Below are 20829 nucleotides of genomic sequence, written 5' to 3' on the forward strand. Positions count from 1 at the left end.
CACTAGAAAGAAGAAGGGAGAGGGGGGACATGATAGGAACGTATAAGATACTCAGAGGAATTGACAGAGTGGACATAGACGAAATGTTCACACGGAATAGTAACAGAACGAGAGGACATGGATGGAAGCTTGAAACTCAGATGAGTCACAGAGATGTAAGGAAGTTTTCTTTTAGCGTGAGAGTAGTGGGGAAATGGAATGCACTTCAGGAACAGGTTGTGGAAGCAAATACTATTCATAATTTTAAAACCAGGTATGATAGGGAAATGGGACAGGAGTCATTGCTGTAAACAACCGATGCTCGAAAGGCGGGATCCAAGAGTCAATGCTCGATCCTGCAAGCACATATAGGTGAGTACATATAGGTGAGTACACACAGGAGAACTGCCAGAAAGTTGGAAGACAGTCAAAGTAGTGCTAATACAAAGAGGGAAAGAGACCGGATTAAACCACAGGTCCCTTACATACGTGTCATTCAAGGTGATGGAAGATATCACAAGAAGGAGGCTGATTACTCAGAGACACTGACGAGAGAGAGAGAGAGAGAGAGAGAGAGAGAGAGAGAGAGAGAGAGAGGAGAGAGAGAGAGAGAGAGAGAGAGAGAGAGAGAGAGAGAGAGAGAGAGAGGCTTCAATAACATAACACCAGCATTGGTTACTTTCTTCACAAATTTGATGGATTTCTATAAACAGGCTCCCTAGACCATACCAGAGTTGGGTGGAAATTTCTTCGACACAGAAGCCCCCAGAAGATACTAGTTCACAAAATGAACAGACAAGAGTAATATTTATTGACCAAACCACACACTAGAAAGTGAAGGGACGACGACGTTGTTTCGGTCCGTCCTGGACCATTCTCAAGTCGATACACAATCGACTTCAAAATGGTCCAGGACGGACCGTAACGTCGTCGTCCCTTCACTTTCTAGTGTGTGGTCTGGTCAACATATTTCAGCCACGTTATTGTGACTCCTCGTCTGCAAGAGGACAAAACGACTAACGACCCAATTAGTTTTAGGACCAATACTATTTCTAACTTACGTAAATGACTTACCAGAGAAGAGACAGACTTTTTCTCTCGATGCTTCCCCTGACGATACAAAAAATAACGAGGCTAAATACAAAGCAACGCTGCAAGAAACTGCACGATGACTTGGATAAAATCAAGGCATTGTCAAGCAAGTGGCTACTAGAGTTTAACTCAGGCAAGTGCAAAATAGTGAACAATAGTTTAACGTGACTATATTTTCGAATGTGCGTGCGTGTCCTAGTCTTTCTGCCTATGAATTATGTACGTGTTTATAACCTGTTGTGTGGTTGACAGTGTCAATACCCCGAGCATCGTTTGGTCTAACGGCCATTAGTTAGCGCTATTAACGATAATTCACACCTAGGGTCAAACAGGCAATCGAAGAGCAACCATTCATATCTAACAATCCCCTTGCTGCGATATAGCTCCTGTGTGTGTGTGTGTGTGTGTGTGTGTGTGTGTGTGTGTGTGTGTGTGTGTGTGTGTGTGTGTGTGTGTGTGTGTGTCGCTCGTCAATCAACATATCTGCTTACCCATCTATTTCAATCGTATATATATATATATATATATATTGTAGCCCATCTTAATGACAGTTCCAATGCCTTCAATGAGGCAATAGACCAATACAATGGTGCATTCCTGCAGATATTGCTTGCGTTGTCACACGCACACGCACACACACACACACACACACACACACACACACACACACACACACACACACTTACACACACACACAAGGCGGGATCCAAGAGTCAATGCTCGATCCTGCAAGCACAAATAGGTGAGTACACACACACACACACACACACACACACACACACACACACACACACACACACACACACACACACACATACACACACGCACACACACGCGCGCACGCACACACACACACACACACACACACACACACACACACACACACACACACACACACACACACACACACACCAATAATTGATTTCTAATGCAAATGTTATCTTCAGTGACCTTAACCAATGCGTGTAAAATTACGATTTGGAATAAAGCATGTTTTTGTTATCTCTTTATTCTCGGTTAATATATTTCAACGTTTTTCTCTCTAAATTTGTCATCACTTGTTCCATTCTCTCTCTCTCTCTCTCTCTCTCTCTCTCTCTCTCTCTCTCTCTCTCTCTCTCTCTCTCTCTCTCTCTCTCTCTCTCACTCTTCCTTTGTGTCTCCCTCTCGCTCTCTCTTTTTCATCATTAACTAATCCATTGTCTAAACAGTGTTGCAAAGGTTTCGGTTCACCTCCTCCAACAGGTGTCACTCCTTCCTTCCTCTTGGTGTCTGTCTGTCTTCACCATTCGTCAATGTTCTTCGTCAATGTTCTTCGAGAACATTTTCGTTCATGCCTTTTGGCTTGTCTTAGCTGTGTACCTCTTACATTCCTTCATTTTCACTCACATTCTTAATTTCCTCGATTCTCTTTTTATCTTTGATTTGCCTTCCTCTCACCTTTCTTTAATTTTCTCATTATTTCCCCCCTAAACATTTTCAAATGCGATTATTCACTTTCTTCTGAATTCTATAAACTTTTTTTGTTGCGATTCGTTTAGTCTTTTTGTAATTAGTTTATTACAAATTCAAAATTATTAATTTGTAATCATTTTGTTTGTAATTGTAAGTAAATGCACTTTCATTCATTTTCTCTCACTTTCTCATTATATTCTCTTCTGTTTCTTCACTTTCTCCGATCTCCTTTCCCATAATCTTTATCTTTTCTTTCAAGAAGTGACAAATGAAAGGAGGGGGGTGTGGGGGGAAGGGGGGGAGAAGGAGGGGAGATATAAGGACTCACAGGAGCCTCGGCATCTTTCCCATCTCCTGTTCCCATTCCATATTCCTTTCCCCTTAGCAAGTAGGGAAGAGAGCAAAAGGGATAGGTGGGATAGGTCAGCTAACCACCGTACTTCAACAAATGGGCCATACGTGTCTTATCTTCTTTCTCCTCTTCCTCTGTTTCTCTATCTACCCCCTCCCCCCCTTTCCATCCTCCCCTTTTCCATTCGTTTCTGACGCCTCTTCATTTTCCCAGTCTTTGGTAACACTGTCACGTACGTGCATCTTGTGTTGGTAACGCTGAATCGTATTAACAGGGAGCATTGGTAACACTGTAACTTATTAACATGAAGCATTGGTAACACTATAACTAACGAGCAACGTTAACATTGTTAAATCAACAGAGCTTATAGTTACAGAATTAAATATGGCTATATACAAAATGCAATATTATCAATAATAAAATCATTTAATTATTATAAATAATTAAATAATTAATTATTATTAATATATATATATATATATATATATATATATATATATATATATATATATATATATATATATATTATATAATATATATATATATATATATATATATATATATATATATATATATATATATATATAATTAGTTAATAATTAATTATTAACATTAAATAATTAAACAAATATTGTAAAATACCCTAAATATAAATAATTTAATTATATTAAATAAAAACAAACAAGAAATTTATTACAAACAAAAAATAAATACAAACTAAAGCAATAAATTAATTAAAAATAAAGACTTTAGTTTTAACTTAATTAAAAATCACAAGAATATAATTGAATAATTAAAAATCACAAGAATATAAATGAATAATTAAAAATATAAAATTTACTTAATAACCATGAAATCTTTAATATAAACACGAAATCGAAGTGTATACACATTAATAAAAATACATTACATAATGCAGACAACAACAGCTCAATAGCATGTAATAGAAGCAGCTCCTATTATGAATGAAAGTAAAAAAAAAACCATTATTGAATAAAGGAGAAAATGAATAGCGAAATAATATATATAATTCGAGTGTTGCATAAAATACATAACTTTTTTTTTTTGAACGAAATGGTCAAAAAAATTTTGTAGTGTCCTCGAAACTAAAATTTAAAAAATAAAGTAAACATAATTAGAAGAATTAATAATTAAAACAAAAAAAATCCTAGTTAAATAAATAAATATATAATAGGGTTAATAACTCGGAATGAATTGGTAAAATATGGAGACTGAATCAAATAGGAACATTATATTTAAATGGTCCTTGTCATATATATATATATGGAGGATGTGAGGCCATTTATGTGTTTTGTAAGCCTTTGGCTCATGTGTGAAGATGTGTATGGTACTCACTCTCTCTCTCACTCTCTCTCTTTCTCCCTCTCTCTCTCTCTCTCTCTCCCTCTCTCTCTCTCTCTGAACCACTCCCACCATCTCCCTCTTTCCCTGGCATCAGCTCTGTCCTTCCCACCATCTCCTCCCCTCCCACTATATCTACCCAACATAACATCTACCTAAGTATCTACCCAACATAACATCTACCCAAGTATCAACCCAACATAACATCTACCCAAGTATCAACCCAACATAACATCTACCCAAGTATCAACCCAACATAACATCTACCCAAGTATCTACCCAACATAACATCTACCCAAGTATCAACCCAACATAACATTTACCCAAGTATCTACCCAACATAACATCTACCCAAGTATCAACCCAACATAACATCTACCCAAGTATCTACCCAACATAACATCTACCCAAGTATCTACCCAACATACCATCTACTCAAATATCTGCCCAACATACACTCCGTGACACTAAGACACCTGCTGGCTCCATTAAACAGCTACTATAGACAATATGAACGATCCCGTAGTTTGTTTCCAAGTTTGTATCCAGTATTTTGAGTCGAGAGAAAAAAAAAATAAGTATTTTTGTTTTGCTCTCAGCCTCCTGTTAGCAGGCTGAGAGCTTTCCCTTCCCATAGCTCATGGTAAGCCTTACCCTACTAGTTTTACACACAGGTGGGTACAGGAGCAGACGACTGCTGGCTCCTGTTAGCAGGCTGAGAGCTTTCCCTTCCCATAGCTCATGGTAAGCCTTACCCTACTAGTTTTACATACAGGTGGGTACAGGAGCAGACGACTGCTGACTCCTGTTAGCAGGCTGAGAGCTTTCCCTTCCCATAGCTCATGGTAAGCCTTACCCTACTAGTTTTACACACAGGTGGGTACAGGAGCAGACGACTGCTGGCTCCTGTTAGCAGGCTGAGAGCTTTCCCTTCCCATAGCTCATGGTAAGCCTTACCCTACTAGTTTTACACACAGGTGGGTACAGGAGCAGACGACTGCTGGCTCCTGTTAGCAGGCTGAGAGCTTTCCCTTCCCATAGCTCATGGTAAGCCTTACCCTACTAGTTTTACATACAGGTGGGTACAGGAGCAGACGACTGCTGACTCCTGTTAGCAGGCTGAGAGCTTTCCCTTCCCATAGCTCATGGTAAGCCTTACCCTACTAGTTTTACACACAGGAGGGTACAGGAGCAGACGACTGCTGACTCCTGTTAGCAGGCTGAGAGCTTTCCCTTCCCATAGCTCATGGTAAGCCTTACCCTACTAGTTTTACACACAGGTCGGTACAGGAGCAGACGACTGCTGACTCCTGTTAGCTGGCTGAGAGCTTTTCCTTCCCATAGCTCATGGTAAGCCTTACCCTACTAGTTTTACACACAGGAGGGTACAGGAGCAGACGACTGCTGACTCCTGTTAGCAGGCTGAGAGCTTTCCCTTCCCATAGCTCATGGTAAGCCTTACCCTACTAGTTTTACACACAGGAGGGTACAGGAGCAGACGACTGCTGACTCCTGTTAGCAGGCTGAGAGCTTTCCCTTCCCATAGCTCATGGTAAGCCTTACCCTACTAGTTTTACACACAGGAGGGTACAGGAGCAGACGACTGCTGACTCCTGTTAGCAGGCTGAGAGCTTTCCCTTCCCATAGCTCATGGTAAGCCTTACCCTACTAGTTGTACACACAGGTGGGTACAGGAGCAGACGACTGCTGACTCCTGTTAGCAGGCTGAGAGATTTCCCTTCCCATAGCTCATGGTAAGCCTTACCCTACTAGTTTTACACACAGGAGGGTACAGGAGCAGACGACTGCTGACTCCTGTTAGCTGGCTGAGAGCTTTCCCTTCCCATAGCTCATGGTAAGCCTTACCCTACTAGTTTTACACACAGGTGGGTACAGGAGCAGACGACTGCTGACTCCTGTTAGCTGGCTGAGAGCTTTCCCTTCCCATAGCTCATGGTAAGCCTTACCCTACTAGTTTTACACACAGGTGGGTACAGGAGCAGACGACTGCTGACTCCTGTTAGCAGGCTGAGAGCTTTCCCTTCCCATAGCTCATGGTAAGCCTTACCCTACTAGTTTTACACACAGGTGGGTACAGGAGCAGACGACTGCTGACTCCTGTTAGCAGGCTGAGAGATTTCCCTTCATTCCTTCCATTCCATTCTTTTTCCATTCCTTCTTTTAGGTTATGCATCTCGACTATTTCGCTATTCCATCTTCCCCCCCTCGTTCTTAAATATCCCTCCCATTCCATCTCTACCAGTTCCATCTATCCCTTCTCTGCAACTCTTTCAACTATTTCTTCTCACCCCTCTCCTTCATTCCACTCCCTCCCCCACCCACCCCCGGCCAATCTTCCCCCCCTCCCACTCCCTCCCACTCCAATCTCTCTCCCTCCCACTTACGAAACAGGAAGACATCAAGAAGCAGAGACAGAAAAGTCGTAAGAAAAATAATAAAAAAAGATGAAATAAACCTTTCTTAGACGCCACTTATCGCGCCATTGCGACACAGCGCCCTCTGCTGTGGCTTTTGTTTTGACCTTCTATGTTGTGGCTACTGTTTCCCGTTTTCTGTTGCGGCTATTGTTTTTTTTACGTTTTCTGTTGCGGCTATTGTTTTTTTACGTTTTCTGTTGCGGCTATTGTTTTTTTACGTTTTCTGTTGCGGCTATTGTTTTTTCACGTTTTCTGTTGCAGCTATTGTTTTTACGTTCTCCGATGTGGCTATTGTTTCCCGTTTTCCGTTGCGCCTATTCTTTCTCGTTTTCTACTGCGCCTATTGCATCCCGTTTTCTGTTACGGCTACTGTTTCCCGTTTCCCGTTTTCTACGAGCACGTGCAGCGCTGCCACCACCACCCCTTCTTCCCCCCTGCTTAAATGTAATTAAATAGGGGGCACTAAGGGGTTTATGATCCGTTGGAAAACATTGTGTATCTGTGGCTGAGACTGTGTTCTCACCCCCCACCCCCCTTCCCCCCTTTTCCTTCCCCAAGTACCCCCTTTCCCCCCTCCCCTTTTTCCTGAACCTCCCCCCCCTAACCCCACCCTTAACGTTCCCTTTTTTTTTTTTTGGTCATTAACTCTTCTTTTTTAAGCGAAATAATAATTGTTTTTTTTTTTCCGCCTAGGCGTATATTTGCCTTTGGAATACACTGATGTTTTCTGGAATAAATTTTTGACTGAAATAAACTGACCACCCAGAATAAATTGATGCCTGAGAATACATTTATGCACCGGAATCGACTTTAAAGCCCCGGGAAAAAAAATATATCCCTTGAAATAAATCGATGTTTCGTAATCAAACATCAATAAATTAATACACACACACACAAAAAAAAGACTGATATCTTGAAATAAATCCCCCCCCCTCCCCCCCAATACAGTAACACCCCGGAACAAATTGATGCCTGGAAATAAATTATATAAAAAAAAAGGATGATCACTAATTAGTTTCGGTTATGCAATTGCTACCATGTATACTCGCTGCCAACTGGAGCGCAATGAGGAGTGGGGGAGGGGGGGGGGATAGGGGGGGGGGGTTAAATCATTAATTGGTTAATTAATAATTGCGTTAATAATTGGTTAATATATTACAGTACCAATAGAGCCTCGCCGTCGTCATTGTATTGACAGGACTTGTTACAGGCTGGTCCTCCAACTGGATTTTATTACTGTAAACAATTCAGCTTATATTAACAATCAATAATAAATAATTACTAAAAACAATTGAATAATTACTACTACTACTTAGACTACTACTATTAATAATAATAATAATATTATTATTATTATTATTATTATTATTATTTAGATCAGCAGGAGCCCTGAGACGGATTCGAACGTGAGCACTTGGTACTCGCAGGTACACGCTCTAGACCACTGCACCTGGACATGTTCAAAGAGCATAGCAAGCTGGGATTGAACTGAATCCTCTAGGGGTTCCTGAGGCTTCTTCCCTGAGAGAGAGAGAGAGAGAGAGAGAGAGAGAGAGAGAGAGAGAGAGAGAGAGAGAGAGAGAGAGAGAGAGAGAGAGAGAGAGAGAGAGAGAGAGAGAGAGTAATGGGGGTGATAGGGGGAAGATGGGTATGGGGCAAGACTGACATGAAAGCGAGGGAAAGATGCAATAAAAATGATAGACTCATCTCGCGAAGACCAAGAACCCGAACCCCAAGAGGCTGGCGAGGTTCAAGGCCCTGAGTCTTTTATGCCTTATTTATGTCCTAAGAAAGAATAGGGGTAGAAGGGGTCGTGTGTATGAATAGGGGGGTGGATCTGAGGAGCTGGAGCATCATGAAATAGGCAAAATGAAGGAAAATGGGAAGGATGAACGAAGAAATAAGAACACAGAGCAATGGATGATAAAAAAAAAACAGATACATGTCTACAAGTGACACAGGCCAATACATGTATACACATTCCCATCTATTCATAGAAGATACATGAAGGGGTAGAATATACATGGAAGAGAATAGATGGAGTGAAACATATGGAGGGTAAAATGGAGTATCTACTCAATCTCTCTCTATCTATCTATATATATACGCAGTATACAAATTTTCCTAAGAAAACAAAATAACACAAAAAATAGCGTACCCAGGGCGCCGATAAGTCAACTACGCGCCATATACGCTTCTAGAGGCGGGTCGTAAGGCGTAAAAAACTCCTCGCAGACAACAGAGTCTAGCTCTTATAGCTTAGTGGGCTCCGTGGGGCGTATGGAAGCGTTATGTTGCCTCTTAAAGAATGCCTCCAGTACGGGTCATAAACTAGATAGCGTATATATATATATATGTATATACGCTATAGTGGCTATATATATGTAACATAGTGGCTATTGAGCCCGTCCTCTCCAGCCTCCACAAGGTTACAAAAATGATGTACTAACAATTGGCCGAACCTAACCTAACCTAGCACTCACGAATAAAAAACGGAACAGTCCGTCAATTTAGCGAGCCGCTGTGATTCATTGTACGTCGTATTTTGGACGTTGGGGATTTATAGGTCAGAATGCGATGGGGTTATTATAGAGGACAGGTGGTGGTTACCGTTACCTGTGGCAGGCGGCTACCGTTACCTGTGGCAGGTGGCTACCGTTACCTGTGGCAGGTGGCTACCGTTACCTGTGGCAGGTGGTTACCGTTACCTGTGACAGGTGGCTACCGTTACCTGTGGCAGGTGGCTACCGTTACCTGTGGCAGGTGGCTACCGTTACCTGTGGCAGGTGGCTACCGTTACCTGTGGCAGGTGGCTACCGTTACCTGTGGCAGGTGGCTACCGTTACCTGTGGCAGGTGGCTACCGTTACCTGTGGCAGGTGGCTACCGTTACATGTGGCAGGTGGCTACCGTTACCTGTGGCAGGTGGCTGCCGTTACCTGTGGCAGGTGGCTACCGTTACATGTGGCAGGTGGCTACCGTTACCTGTGGCAGGTGGCTACCTTTACCTGTGGCAGGTGGCTACCTTTACCTGTGGCAGGTGGCTATCGTTACCTGTGGCAGGTGGCTACCTTTACCTGTGGCAGGTGGCTACCTTTACCTGTGGCAGGTGGCTATCGTTACCTGTGGCAGGTGGCTACTGTTACCTGTGGCAGGTGGCTACCGTTACCTGTGGCAGGTGGCTCCCTTTACCTGTGGCAGGTGGCTACCGTTACCTGTGGCAGGCGGCTACATGTGACAAATCTCCCAATCCTGAGCACTCCAGGTGCGACAAACTCTACCAGCAAGAACTAGGTCATGAACTCCTACACTACATCACTGTATGTCTAGTCACTAGACCCGCCACACCTGCCTGAATGAGAGTCCAGGAGCTTTGCAATAACTTGATTACCTCTCGTAATCTTGAGAAAATCCTCATAATGCAGCCAGAGTTTGCCAGTGCAGGCTACTTGACCACATAAATCCTGCAAGATGGAGTGGGGGAGGGGGGAATTTAAGCACCACATAGCAGAAACTACGTAATCCTTCAGGGAGTCTAGTGAAGCTATACATGTTCTAAACCAGTGAGCCATGATGTGCTGAGGGGTAATGTAATCTAGGATTGCACTGGTGCCTCAAAAAAGGTTTCCTGAGGCAGCTTCTGATCCCAAATCAAAGTCTCACACATTATCTGCATGTACTCTAGCATGAACTCCTGGGAGCTCTATCTCCAAAACTCCTTTTCAAATGCACAATCAAATCACATTACCGTGACACACACAGTGTAACCCCTCGTTAGAGTCTAGGGCAGCTGCATAAATGACCAGGCCATTATCATATCAATCAACAGAATATTAATAGGACAAGTAACAGTAGAAATTGTAGAAATAGTAGTAGTAGTAATTTTGGTAGCAGTAGCAACATTAATAGTAGTTGGTGCAGTAATAGTATTGATAGTAGCAACAACAACTTAGTAACTACCTTGCAACCCGTTCTCGCAAAGTCGTAAAGTCAATATTGACTTATTAACTACGTGCATAGGTGATATACTAAACATAATAGATACCCCTTAAAAAGATTCATAGAAAACACCGACCTTACCTAACCTTGTTAGTATCTTAAGATAAGCATCTTATTGCTTCGTAATTACAATTATTACTTAACCTATACCTATTATAGGTTAGGTAATAATTGTAATTACGAAGCCATAAGATGCTTATCTTAACATACTAAGTAGGTTAGGTAAGGTCGGTGTTTTCTATGAATCTTTTTAAGGGTGTCTATTATGTTAAGTATGTCACCTATGCACATATTTAATAAGTCAATATTGACTTATTAAATTTGCGAGAACGGGTTGCTACCTTGTTAGGGCCATCCGTCCCTGAACGACTATCAGGTTCTGAACTATTAAATAACGTCACGACATTTCAAATTGCAATTATTCATCTACGTCTTTTCCTTCACAACTACATCTATAAAAGATAGAAAAAAAATGTGTCTGTAGTTCAAAGTTGGAGGTGGTAGCCTCCCTCAACTTAGCAGGATGACTGGTGGGTGGCATAGGACGATCATAGGTTGTATATATATGCGCCAGGGTCAGGCTCCATGATATCAGTGGATATGAAATTGGATCAGTGGATATATGTATATATATAATGCTTTTATCTTGCCCCCCTTGTTCTCTTTCCCCTCGATCTCTCTCCCCTCTCACCTGGTTTTGAATCCCAGGGGTCTCTTAACTGCTCTTGTTAGCTTGCTACCTGTTGCTGCAGCCTTACACACCTGCGTTTCTCAATTATTTGTCTACGGTGAGTGACTCTTATCATTAGTGTGTGTGTGTGTGTGTGTGTGTGTGTGTGCGTGCGTGTGTGTGTGTGTGTGTGTGTGTGTGTGTGTGTGTGTGTGTGTGTGTGTGTGCGTGCGTGTGTGTGTGTGTGTGCTAATCCAACAGTGTTTATGGGATTGAACTTCAGCTCTTGGTCCCAGCCTCTAAACCTTGAATCTGGTGTACACACACCCAAAAGAATTTTTTCAGTGTAAGTGAAGTTAACAGATGGAATGCATTAGGAAGTGATGTGGTGGAGGCTGACTCCATACACAGTTTCAAGTGTAGATATGATAGAGCCCAGTAGGCTCAGGAATCTGTACACCAGTTGATTGACAGTTGAGAGGCGGGACCAATAAGCCGAAGCTCATCCCCCCCCAGTAAGCACAATTAGGTGAGTACACATACACACAGGTGTCAATTGAGACACTGTAATTTAGCAATTACGGCTAATTATCACCTTGTCCCTCCAGTGAATGGCATCGTGTCCTCCAGGTATGTACAAAGAAACACTTTCGCTAACACTGAGTCGCAGATGTGGAGCATTACACGTGTTTTGACTCCCGAGTGCTCCACAGGTGTGTATCCCAGGTGTGTCCTGAGATATCCCAGGTGTGTGCCGGGAATCCCAGGCGAGTTAACGGTGTGTGTGTCAGATATATTAGATGCGTCTCACATATCCCCCGGCACGTCCCAGGCCTGTCCCACATATCCCAAGCCTGTCCCAGGTGTGGAGGCCGGTTTTCCCACCTCCCGCAGGCCCATTTGGTTGTCCCCATCAATGGCCCGGGGCAAGAAGAAGCTATATATATATTCCTCCGCCGTCTGGACACGCGAATTTCGACCTTGTTGATAATCGCTTTGATTTATGCGCCTTTCTCTCACACGAATGCTTATATGTAATGATATATATATATATATATGTGTGTGTGTGTGTGTGTGTGTGTGTGTGTGTGTGTGTGTGTGTGTGTGTGTGTGTGTGTGTGTGTGTGTGTGTGTGTGTGTGTACATCTAATGCAGGTACTCACCTAGTTGTACTTGCGGTGGGGAGGTTGAGCTCTGGCTCTTTGGTCCCGCCTCTCAACTGTCAATCAACTGGTGTACTGGGATGAATGTGTTCACAGGTTAGCACAGTGGGGAAAAGGAAGATGTTCACAATGAACACCAGAAGAACAAGACGGCACACACACACACACACACACACACACACACACACACACACACACACACACACACGAGTCTATTTTGGGATAACGTTGCTTAAGAATTCTTCAAGGAGTGGAGCCAGGAGAGGTGGCGACACAGGTGTGTAGGAGAGGTGGCGACACAGGTGAGTACAGGTGTGCCTGTGAGCTGAGAACACAATTACTGACAGGTAATGGTGCTAGTTTGACTGATGCTCTGGAGTGCCAACTGTGATATTGTGACGAAGACTGGAGAGGCGGGATACAACAGGTGGGAGAGGCAGGATAGAATAGGTGGGAGAGGCGGGATAGAATAGGTGGGAGAGGTGGGATAGAACAGGTGGGAGAGGCGGGATAGAACAGGTGGGAGAGGTGGGATAGAACAGATGGGAGAGGCAGGATAGAATAGATGGGAGAGGCGGGATAGAACAGGTGGGAGAGGCGGGATAGAACAGATGGGAGAGGCGGGATAGAATAGGTGGGAGAGGCGGGATAGAACAGGTGGGAGAGGTGGGATAGAACAGGTGGGAGAGGCGGGATAGAACACGTGGGAGAGGCAGGATAGAATAGGTGGGAGAGGCGGGATAGAACAGGTGGGAGAGGCGGGATAGAACAGGTGGGAGAGGCGGGATAGAACAGGTGGGAGAGGTGGGATAGAACAGATGGGAGAGGCGGGATAGAACAGGTGGGAGAGGAGGGATAGAATAGATGGGAGAGGCGGGATAGAACAGGTGGGAGAGGCGGGATAGAACAGATGGGAGAGGCGGGATAGAACAGGTGGGAGAGGTGGGATAGAACAGATGGGAGAGGCGGGATAGAACAGGTGGGAGAGGAGGGATAGAATAGATGGGAGAGGCGGGATAGAACAGGTGGGAGAGGCGGGATAGAACAGATGGGAGAGGCGGGATAGAACAGGTGGGAGAGGTGGGATAGAACAGGTGGGAGAGGCGGGATAGAACACGTGGGAGAGGCGGGATAGAACAAGTGGGAGAGGCGGGATAGAACAGATGGGAGAGGCGGGATAGAACAGGTGGGAGAGGTGGGATAGAACAGGTGGGAGAGGCGGGATAGAATAGGTGGGAGAGGCGGGATAGAACAGATGGGAGAGGCGGGATAGAACAGGTGGGAGAGGTGGGATAGAACAGGTGGGAGAGGCGGGATAGAACAGGTGGGAGAGGCGGGATAGAACAGGTGGGAGAGGCAGGATAGAACAAGTGGGAGAGGCAGGATAGAACAAGTGGGAAAGGCGGGATAGAACAGGTGGGAGAGGCGGGATAGAACAGGTGGGAGAGGCGGGATAGAACAGGTGGGAGAGGCGGGATAGAACAGGTGGGAGAGGCGGGATAGAACAGGTGGGAGAGGCGGGATAGAACAGGTGGGAGAGGCGGGATAGAACAGGTGGGAGAGGCGGGATAGAACAGGTGGGAACTGCTAATTAAAGCTCCCAATTGACGGCTGAAGCACAGGAGGTAATCGCAGATGAACGATCGGAGTCGCCGAAGATATTAAGAAGCCATTAGCGGAAACAACAGAACCCCCCCCCCCCCACTGGTCGGAGGCCCGGTCAAGGACCGGGCCGCGGGGGACGTTGAGCCCCGAAATCTCCCCACATGACATAAGGTCTAGGCAGAATTTCTAGTCATTCCTCAGGCTCGCAACAATCTTAGTCTCTCTCATATCCTTCGAGTACAAGATACGAGTGGCAAGTTGCACTCAACGCCCCTGCGTGTCTTGAGTGCACGCAATCCCTCCCACCGGAGGTAAGGGTGCTTCAAGGGAGTTGCAATGGTGGTGTTGTTATAGATTCAGCTACTGGGAACATCAAGTTCCAAGTAGCACGGGCTATGGTGATCCCGTAGTGGACTTACCTGGCACAGGAGCGGGGCAAGTAGCACGGGCTATGGTGAGCCCCGTAGTGGACTTACCTGGCACAAGAGCGGGGCAAGTAGCATGGGCTATGGTGAGCCCGTAGTGGACTTACCTGGCACAAGAGCGGGGCAAGTAGCATGGGCTATGGTGAGCCCGTAGTGGACTTACCTGGCACAGGAGCGGGGCAAGTAGCATGGGCTATGGTGAGCCCGTAGTGGACTTACCTGGCACAGGAGCGGGGCAAGTAGCATGGGCTATGGTGAGCCCGTAGTGGACTTACCTGGCACAAGAGCGGGGCAAGTAGCACGGGCTATGGTGAGCCCGTAGTGGACTTACCTGGCACAGGAGCGGGCCAAGTAGCACGGGCTATGGTGAGCCCGTAGTGGACTTACCTGGCACAGGAGCGGGGCAAGTAGCACGGGCTATGGTGAGCCCGTAGTGGACTTACCTGGCACAGGAGCGGGGCTGTGGAGTTGGAATGAAGGATGGAACGGATATAAGTCGACTGTAGGAGGTGAGGAGGAGACAGAGAATGGAGATGGAAGAATGGAGAAGGAAGAATAAAGGGAAGAGGTGTACAAAAGTGAAGACCGCTCCTGTGCCAGATAAGTCTACTACGGGGCTCACCATAGCCCGTGCTACTTGCCCCGCTCCTGTGCCAGGTAAGTCCACTACGGGCTCACCATAGCCCGTGCTACTTGCCCCGCTCCTGTGCCAGGTAAGTCCACTACGGGCTCACCATAGCCCGTGCTACTTGCCCCGCTCCTGTGCCAGGTAAGTCCACTACGGGCTCACCATTGCCCGTGCTACTTGCCCCGCTCCTGTGCCAGATAAGTCCACTACGGGGCTCACCATAGCCCGTGCTACTTGCCCCGCTCTTGTGCCAGGTAAGTCCACTACGGGGCTCACCATAGCCCGTGCTACTTGCCCCGCTCTTGTGCCAGGTAAGTCCACTACGGGGCTCACCATAGCCCGTGCTACTTGCCCCGCTCCTGTGCCAGGTAAGTCCACTACGGGCTCACCATAGCCCGTGCTACTTGCCCCGTTCCTGTGCCAGGTAAGTTACGGGCTCACCATAGCCCGTGCTACTTGCCCCGTTCCTGTGCCAGGTAAGTTACGGGCTCACCATAGCCCGTGCTACTTGCCCCGTTCCTGTGCCAGGTAAGTTACGGGCTCACCATAGCCCGTGCTACTTGCCCCGTTCCTGTGCCAGGTAAGTTACGGGCTCACCATAGCCCGTGCTACTTGCCCCGTTCCTGTGCCAGGTAAGTTACGGGCTCACCATAGCCCGTGCTACTTGCCCCGCTCCTGTGCCAGGTAAGTTACGGGCTCACCATAGCCCGTGCTACTTGCCCCGTTCCTGTGCCAGGTAAGTTACGGGATCACCATAGCCCATACTACTTGGAACTTGTTCCGAGTAGCTGAATCTATAACAACAACGACAACAGAAGTGAGGGGGGGGGAGGGAACGTAAGGGAGGGAGGTAAGGGAGGTAAGGAAATAGAGTAGGAAGAGGGAGAGAGGGAGAGAGAACTGCTGATGATAGTAGGGAATAGCCGGAAAATAGTTGAGAACACAGATTAGAGTCAATAGGGAAGCAACACAAAGAGAAAGGGGAGAGAACGTAGTAAGAAGAGAAGGAGGGGAAGAATGGAGAGAGAGAGAGAGAGAGAGAGAGAGAGAGAGAGAGAGAGAGAGAGAGAGAGAGAGAGAGAGAGAGAGAGAGAGAGAGAGAGATAGAGAGAGAGAGAGAGAGAGAGAGAGAGAGAGAGAGAGAGAGAGAGAGAGAGAGAGAGAGATAGAGAGAGAGATAGAGAGAGAGAGAGAGAGAGAGAGAGAGAGAGAGAGAGAGAGAGAGAGAGAGAGAGAGAGAGAGAGAGAGAGAGAGTGAACAAGAAACACTGAACACAAAACAAGTCATAATATACGGGAACATCACCACTAGGTAAATATACATTAGATAAATCACTCTTATATAGTATAGATTATTCACTCTTATATAGTGGAGTAGAAAGGACTCACTCCTCCGCCCCTACTATAACCTCCCAAGCCACAGTCCTACATTTCAATGTCCCATTTAAATGATCTTTTTTTGCGACTTAGTACATTTGGCTAAGGACAGGATGCCTGGTGAAGCTCCCTCTCTACCCAGGGATGAAGCTGGATCCTTGGCGTTACCCATCCAGTTACTGGCCAGACCCAGTGGTTGTTACCATCACTACTCGAGCGGCGCCAACAGTTCCAATGGTCGAAATAATATTTTATCCAACTCCAACCATAATGTTATCCAACACTACCTTAATGTCCCTCCAACACTACCTTAATGTCCCTCCAACACTACCTTAATGTCCCTCCAACACTATCCTATATCCACAACACCATCCCCTTGTCCACCAACACCCCCTCCCCTATATTCTCCACCACCACACCACCACATATCCAACACCTCCCCCCCCCATACGGGATGGATATGGAACTGGGTAAAGGAGTACCTGAAGAACTGAAAGCAGAGTCACAGTCAGCGAGGATGTTATAAACTGGAGGAATGTAACAATTGGGGTCCCACAAGGCTCTATCTTGGCTCCACTAATGTTCCAAATTCATGTGAACGAGGGAGAGAGAGCTCGGACATGTCAATGTTTGCAGATGATGCAAAGCTGACGAGGGACGTAAAAACAGAGGAGGATTGTAGGAAGTTACAGGAGGGGCCTTAACAAACTCCAAGACTGCTCAAACAAATGGGTTGCTGGAATTCAAACCCAAGAAGTGTAAGGTAATGAAGAAGAGAGACTAGAAAGTATCACACCATAAAGGGAAGAAGATTACAGGAGTCAGAAAGGGAGAACGAGCTGTGAGTGGATATAATTCCGACACTCACATCGGCGGTACACATAAACTGGATAACATCAGGAGCATATGTGACGCTTGCATATATAGGTACATGGTTTCGAAACCTAAATCAGGATTCCTTCAAAGCCGTCTAAATAATATTTGTGAGACCAATGCTGGAATATGCAGCACCGGCCTGGAAACCGCACTTTGTGACGCACAAAGCCAAAACCACCACATAATCCACCACCGTCACTACCACCCAATATCCACCACCACTACCACTACCATAGCCACCTCCACCACCACCACTACCACAGCCATCACCACCACCACTACCATAGCCACCACTACTACCATAGCCACCACCACTACCATAGCCACCACCACCACCACCACCACTACCATAGCCACCACCACCACCACCACTACCACAGCCATCACCACTACCATAGCCACCACTACTACCATAGCCACCACCACTACCATAGCCACCACCACCACTACCACAGCCATCACCACCACTACTACCATAGCCATCACCACCAGTACCACATCCACCACCACCACCACCATAGCCACCACCACCACTACCACCACTACCACCACCACCACAACCACCAACCCACCACACAAACATCACATACCTCCAACCGAACATACACACATTCCCCCCCCCCCACCCCACATCCCCTCCTCCCTCGAACGAGATCTTCAAAACCACCACTTCCCTTCACCAACTAGTCAAACCACATCCTCACCAAGAAAGAAGAACAAGAAAAGATAAAAAAAAAAAGCCGAAAATCCAACCCCCCCCCCCCCCCACCCAGAGGCTACCCGAATCTCTCCCCCCTCCCCAATCAGGGGGAAACCCCCCCCCTTAAAAAAAGGTAGCCAGAATAAATCACTGGGGAGTTTTTACCAGTGTAGGAACCCCTGACGGAGAGACTTGGGCCTTAGCTTAATGGGCCACCGAGCGGTTAGTGGCCCGGGCTGTTCGCTACCTCATTAGCGGACCACTTGGAGGGCAGCTGATGTTGAACTCTCGTAATTGCGTGGTTTTAATGGTATGCGAAAGGTGTGTGTGTGTGTGAGAGAAAGAGAGAAAGAGAGAGAGAGAGAGAGAGAGAGAGAGAGAGAGAGAGAGAGAGAGAGAGAGAGAGAGAGAGAGAGAGAGAGAGAGAGAGAGAGGAGTAAAACTTTGCTGATGACGGATCTTCCCTTCAGAATATATTTGGGGCGAGCTGGGGGGGAGGGGGGGAGACTAATGACGTGTTGAAGTGAATTATGATTCGGTATGTGTGTATGTGTGTATGTGTGTGTGTGTGTGTGTGTGTGTGTGTGTGTGTGTGTGTGTGTGTGTGTGTGTGTGTGTGTGTGTGTGTGTATCTTTGTACTGTTCGAATTTTGGATTTATGCTTGACAAGGTGTGTGTGTGTGTGTGTGTGTGTGTGTGTGTGTGTGTGTGTGTGTGTGTGTGTGTGTGTGTGTGTGTATTCCCGGCCGGCGGTGCCTATTCCAGTATTGGTCTTACAAATGTTGTTTTAGCTGGTCCTTGAAGGAGTCCTGATATAGGTTTCTAAACGACGTTTTTAAATTTGCCAACATCCCATATGCCGCCGATGACATCCTGTGTGTGTGTGTGTGCCTCTGACGTTAGTGCTGGAATGATATCCACTCCCAAATGTTGTGCGTGTGCGTGTGCGTGTAGAGAGAGAGGTCGGGTGTAATATTTTCCTCCGGCTCCTCCCCCTTCGACTAATAGGGGAAGAAAAACTGGCCGTCAGTTCCCGGGTCTCCCACACTCACCGGGGCGTCCCACCTCTTGCCACCCGCAGCTCACTATTATTTCAATCCTCTATCCCGCTCCACCCTCTATCCCCAAGCAAACCGTTCCCGCACATCCAGACTCAACCCAGTGTACTAAGACCACCAGGCTAGACCAGGCCGGTTGAGGGCCCGCAGAAGGGGCCTTAAAGCGGGAAAAGCTACAGGAGAAGGGGCATATGGCCCGGGGCCCTGATGTACCCGTGTGTTGGGTAACCGGCCCACACCTGGTAAAGAAGGGGGGGCCCCCTCCACGCCCCCTCTTGGTCCCCCCCTGAAGGGCCCTCTTGTCGCTTCGTGAACAGAACTACTTCACTGCATTCCGACACTGCTTCGGTGAGGCTTCGTTCGCTTCTAGATTAGCGAGAGAGAGAGACAGAGAGAGACAGAGAGACGGACATTTTGTCCGGTCTCTATTTGGAACTCTCAGACGCTCTTCTAACCAAAAAAAAAAAAAGGGAAGTGAGAAGGGACAGAGAAATCTGAAGAACCAAACACGAAGGGAAAAAAATGACCTTTAAAGTTCATTAATTATATTGACTCGCCCTTCCAGCCATATTTTCCTCAGTCCAGATTTCCAGCAGTGATTTTCCCGTAAATCCTATCTAACTGAGATTTTAATCAATAATTCACAGCAGTGAAATCCAGCAATATTTCCAAATGTAATTCCTATTTAATCACACGTTTTAACTGCATAGTTAATAATTATAACTTGACAAACAAGAACCATCACGGACACAAGGGGCTAATCACACGCACGGACACACACACACACACAAATTCCAGGAGGTCTTCACATTTGAGCAAGGAGACGTCCCAGAGATAAGAGAGGGAATAGATAACCAGGCACCACTAGAGGAGTTTGGGAATATCAGTGGGGAGGTAAGGAAGCTTCTGCTAGGGTTGGATGTGACAAAGGCTGTAAGCCCGGATGAAATCTCACCATGGATACTAAAGGAACGAGCAGAAATACTGTGCCTGCCACTCTCCGTAGTGTATAACAAATCACTGGTAACAGGGAAACTGCCAGAAATTTGGAAGATGGCTAATGTAGTACCGATATACAAGATGGGGGATAGACAGGAGATACTGAACTACAGGGCAGTGTCCCTAACTTGCATACCATGCAAGCTGATGGAGAAGATTGTGCGAAAAAAACTTGTGGACTATCTGGAGCGAAAGAACTTTGTAACAGAGCATCAACATGGGTGAATTAATTGAATTCTACGACCAGGCAACAAAAATCAGGCAAGAGAGGGGTGAGCAGACTGCGTATTTTTGGATTGCCAGAAAGCCTTTGACACAGTACCACACAAGAGAATAGTGGACAAGCTGGAGATGCAGGCAGCAGTGAAAGGAAAGGTACTACATTGGATAAGGGAGTACCTAAGCAACAGAAGACAGCGAGTTACTGTGAGGGGCGAGGTCTCAGATTGGCGAGGTGTCACCAGTGGAGTCCCACAGGGTTCAGTCCTTGGACCTATGCTGTTTCTGATACGTAAATGATCTCCCAGAGGGTATAGACTCGGTCCACTCATTTTTTGCTGATGATGCAAAAATTATGAGGAGGATTAAAACAGAGGATGATAGTAGGAGGCTACAAGATGACAAGGACAAACTGAATGAATGGTCCAACAAA

The sequence above is a fragment of the Procambarus clarkii genome, chromosome 75 (assembly GCF_040958095.1).
Source record: "Procambarus clarkii isolate CNS0578487 chromosome 75, FALCON_Pclarkii_2.0, whole genome shotgun sequence".
Classification (NCBI taxonomy): domain Eukaryota; kingdom Metazoa; phylum Arthropoda; class Malacostraca; order Decapoda; family Cambaridae; genus Procambarus; species Procambarus clarkii.